The 5,000-nt window shown below is 40.9% G+C and overlaps 1 long non-coding RNA gene across 1 annotated transcript in view; it reads left to right on the top strand.

Annotated features, from left to right (window-relative positions):
* Positions 1-974: 974 nt before the first annotated feature.
* LOC134437241 (uncharacterized) overlaps positions 975-5,000 on the top strand; it is a 4,540-nt gene continuing 514 nt past the window's right edge. The window contains exons 1-5 of the long non-coding RNA XR_010032357.1: positions 975-1,312; positions 2,232-2,262; positions 2,506-2,576; positions 3,361-3,426; positions 3,570-3,638. This is a non-coding gene — a long non-coding RNA (uncharacterized LOC134437241). The remainder of the gene's footprint in view (positions 1,313-2,231; positions 2,263-2,505; positions 2,577-3,360; positions 3,427-3,569; positions 3,639-5,000) is intronic.

Here is a 5,000-nt window from a genome sequence, read left to right as displayed (position 1 = left end):
AATTTTGGTGAGTAACTTTCGGTTGTCAAGGCTAGGATGAGCAATTTTTATTTTTTTGGTTCTCTCAAGGACTGGTAGTCTTCACTGAAAAATAACTATCCCAAATTGTCCACAGAAATACAGAAAAAATAGCAAGCACAAGCAAACTCACATGCACACTCACATACACACTCAAATGCGTTCAAACACCTTCCCTAAACACACTCTGACCTTATCTGCAAACTCACACAATCAATTCCTGAAACGTTACAGTGAAATACAAAATAGAGATTGGCTCTTGGGGAGAATTGCACCTGTAGGCAATCTCCACTGGGCTGGATTGGGACAAAATATCAGGCTGGGCTTCTTCAGCGAAGGCCACGGTCCGCCGGGCATCGAGAGAGTCAATGCAGCCAGTGACAACATTTTTAGTCCTCTATTACAAGCCACATCACTCAGACCACATCACTCAAAATGAATATGTAGAGCTCTTTTCCAAAACGCTATATCCACCATTTTTTACTTTTTGCATTTTAATACTGTATTGGAATTGACCGATAAGTAGTCCTATCATCTATGTGTGAATTCTTGCCGTTCAAATGTTTTGAGAACATGCTTTTTAAACCTCTATAAAGGACCAGGCCAAAATCATCACAAGTCTTTTTATTTTGGTGGTGGTGGGGGGGAGGGGGGTGTTATTGCCTTTGTTTGATAGGATAGTGAAGGTAGTGAAGGTAGTGGGTTGGCAAAGGACCCGGGCCGGGAGTCGAACCCGGGTCGGGCGCATAGCAAACGAGTGCCCTATACCATTTGCGCCACGGTAGGGCGAAAATCATCATAAATCCACCGGTGGCAACTGCCTTGTATGCCTTATGGCCAATCCAGCCTTCTCTGTCGCTGCTTTGGCCAGCCTGAGAGTGCCCGCAGGCGGGTACGCTAATCTCTGAGAGCCCTTCCTCCTTCAATCCTCCAGCCACCATCCTACACTGAAAAAAGAGGGAATGGCGGGTCTTTGAATTAACCTATATAAAGTAAATAGATGCAAAACAATTCATTAACATTCCTTGAGTAAACATGATTTCATCAAATAAGGATAATGTGTTCTTGGAGACTGCTGAATTGGCATGTTTCTAATGCTTTGAATGAACATGATTAAGTTGTGTCTGGGGTGGCCTCCAGTCCTGAGGTGGCGCTAGTGCACCACTTTCTAAGACAAGAAGAAGCCGGAAAGTTTCAAGCCAGAGAGCCGTTCGCCTCAGTCAGCCCGGTCCTACTCTTCAGTCTCATCTCGCTGGAATAGTGTTGTCATGTGTGAAGATATACACGAAATTGAGTAAGTAACTGAAGTACTTTCATTTATGGTGGGCGATGTACTACTGCTCTTGTGTCTTTTGTGTGTGGAAGCTGAGCTTAGACTCTACTACATTTACCCGCGCAGTGCTCTTTGCTTAGTAACAGGTGCACTGCAAACACATGCAGTTGGCTATGCCCCATGTCATTTTAGAAAAGAATGGAAAATATGTACATTTAGGATATTCAAAATATGTAGTAAAAACTGCTACTGTACAACAATCTAGCTGGTTATATTCAGTTAATAGCTATATTTGCGCGGGAGGGTCTGATCCGTTAATGGGGGAGGGGTGGTGAGGGGTATGCACAGAACTAGAACTTGATCGAACACGTTGCATGCTCACGAGAACAGAGGGCTGGCTTCGTTTCGGTGTGTTCATTTTAAGCCAAGTATTCTATTTTTAAAGTTTTCTTTTCTTATCCAACCCAGGTGTTTAATGCACACATGCACTTGTGGTCTTAACCGAAGATTAATCAAATGTAAGCTTTCCTGCACACGAAGTCAAAGAACAACCGACCTAGATAGAGTGCATAGGCTATAACCTGAATTTAAACTTTGCACAGGGAATTGGATGAAACATGTGGGAATAGTATACTATTTATTGAAGTGCATATCACTTTTTTTTTACTTGCACTTATGGTGCAATGCAAAGCATGCACTGCCTTGTCATCTCGTTTTACTTAGCCTATATCTTCCTCTTTTAAGTGGAGCATTGTTTACAAGTAGCCTAGTTTACAGAATGCATGCTCCTCATTCACGAATCCTGTGCTGTTTATTAAATGCTTAACCTCACAAATTCCTCCTTTCTTTCTTTCTTTCTTTCTTTCTTTCTTTCTTTCTTTCTTTCTTTCTTTCTTTCTTTCTTTCTTTCTTTCTTTCTTTCTTTCTTTCTTTCTTTAAGGACTTCTGCTGCACTGTTCGAAGTCTGTAAGGTAAGACATTCAATGCTGATTGTCTTTAAGGTTTTTATATTGTTTTTATATTGTGTGAATGTGTGTGTGTGTGTGTGTGTGTGTGTGTGTGTGTGTGTGTGTGTGTGTGTGTGTGTGTGTGTGTGTGTGTGTGTGTGTGTGTGTGTGTGTGTGTGTGTGTGTGTGTGTGTGTGTGTGTGTGTGTGTGGCTTTTCCCTAATGTTTATGATTTGTCAATCCTTTGGGCTCTTTATGCCTTTTCAGATCAGTGCTGAATTCAAAAGAATAACCACAGTTCCCCTGCAATCCAAGCAACTGTTGCTGAATTGGCTGATGTAAGTTTCTGTATTTTTTGCCTGTCTACTTGATGGTTCCTGAGCAGAAAGCCTTTTTTACTATTGAGTTACACCCATGCATGTTAAAACCCCATAGAGAGGATCATCATGATCTGCCTTAGTAGTCATGGTACCAGTACATTCATACCGTATGCATGTTTCTTTTGGTGGCAGTCAGCTTCCCAATGTTGATGCCATTCATAGAATCCCAAAACAAATCAGTCCCACCACCATTTTTGACCGTAAACATGGGACTATTTTCTTTATACTTCTCCCTTGGCTACTATCACACATGCTTGAAACAATATAAAGCAAATGTGTTCATCATGGTTTCATCAGAGACAAACAGACTTCAGATATGGATTGCTGGAACCATGTCCTGTGGTCTGATGACACCAACATGAACACATTTTTTTCGGATGGTGTCAAGCATGTGTGATCTTAACCAAGTGAGTAGTACAAAGTAAACTGTCCCATGCTCATGGTCAAGTAGTGGTAGTGGGACAGACATGGTTTTAGGCTGGATGCATGGCGTCAATATTGGAAATCTGAATTTCTCCAACATGTACCATGACAATTGAAGCAGATCATGATACAGTCTGTGATTTTAAAGGCGCAGAGAGTGATTTTTTTAAGTAGTTTATTTCCAGAACTCATGCTGCACAGGTTACAAATGTTCTCCTTTTCTTTCTTTCTTTTTTCTCTTCTTTTTTCTTTTCTTTCTTCTTTCTTTCTTTCTTTCTTTCTTTCTTTCTTTCTTTCTTTCTTTCTTCATTTCATTAAGTTGTACAAGATGCACCATTTCTGAGGACTTCTGGCACAGTGGCCTGCACTGTTCAAAGTTTGCAAGGTAAGACATTCAATTCGGATTGTCTTAAATGTTTTGATTTGTGAATTACAGCATTTTATCTCCTTTCTTGAATGTGTGTGTGGCTTTCTCCTAATGTTAATGATTTGATTGTTAAATCCTTTGGGCTCTTTATGTCTTTTCAGATCAGTGCTGAATTGAAAAGAATCACCACAGTCCCACTGCAATGCCCTGCACTGTTCCAAGTCCACAAGGTAAAGGATTCACTTTGGCCACAACCCTACCCAGTGCACCTTAACAACTTGACTCCTGCTTTAAATTAGCTGTTACCTGAAAGGGGGTGACTAAATATTCCAGTGGTATAAGGAGCTGCTTCTCGAATTTTTATATTTAAATTTTGTCGTACTCTGACCAGTGAATATTAGATTATTGCTTAGTACTAGAATTGGAGTTATCTGAGACAAGATGATCTGATCTGAGAAGTGTTGATGACTACCTCCCTGGTGTTCCCACGCTCAGTGTGGAGTGTGACACTAGTTTGTATGCATTGTGCTATGTTCAACATGACATTGAGAGGCTTCAGTTGAAAGTGAGCAAGCTATCCCACGGTTTCCTTATTCCAATACACTTACTACACAATGCATGTGCAGCTAAACAAAAAGAAATATTAATATCTTCTATGTAGAAACAAAATGAGCACTACTATGAAGTGTATAATATCTCAGAGCACTTTGTTGACACATGTTTTTCTCTCTGATGGGTGGGGTAGAAATCAGAGTGCACCAGCTGTGTTACGCTTTTCATTATATTGCCCATTGTATGTCTGCCTAGAATATTGCATGTTTTATTTTTAATCACTTAAGTTATCAGGGAAACTTATTGAGATGGGGAAAACTGTAATAACTTCTTATTTCAGCCCCTTGACAGATATGCCCTGCATGCCATATTACTGCACGCATGCACAAACGCCAGAGAGGTTCTCAATTCATCTCAGATCAGAGAATATCAGAGAGCAGAGAAATGCAGTAGACTTTTCCTTCAAAGTCTCCTCGCAAGGAACAGTATATATCGTACCTGTATATGCATAATGAAACTTGTTCTCTTAATTGAGACGAACTGATCCTTACATCTCTGTGCTCTGAAACACCTTAAATAGAGGATTGGCATCACTGGTTGTCTACTACAAGCCCCTTGTAGGTCCCAGCCAAGGACACAGTAGACCTGGGGTGTTGTTCCATATGAGAGTGAACTTTTTTCATTGGCCTGGGCCCACTGGTATTCCTGTGACACACCAAGTTTCATGTCAAAGTCTTGTCATGCTATGCAATGATCTTGCAGGCCATATAAAATTACTTCATGGGTCACAATTGGCCCTGGGTTTGAGTTTGACATCCCTGCAGAATGAAGGCAACTACACAGCTTTGGCTCTGGTATTTGACAACCTCAGGCCAATTCACACCAGCGTTAAATCATCATCCAGGTCCCACATAGGTCCAGGTCCCACACAGAATTACAACTGAGAATCTTGACAGTGGAACAGAGGACATGCTTTGGACTTTGCACTAACCTACTGCCCAGCTTAATGTAAATGTATTTGTTAATTCAAATGGCTTGGT

Source organism: Engraulis encrasicolus, chromosome 21 (assembly GCF_034702125.1).
Source record: "Engraulis encrasicolus isolate BLACKSEA-1 chromosome 21, IST_EnEncr_1.0, whole genome shotgun sequence".
NCBI lineage: Eukaryota > Metazoa > Chordata > Actinopteri > Clupeiformes > Engraulidae > Engraulis > Engraulis encrasicolus.
The sequence above is the reverse complement of the archived record's forward strand: the minus strand, read 5'-3'. Positions and strand labels throughout refer to the sequence as shown.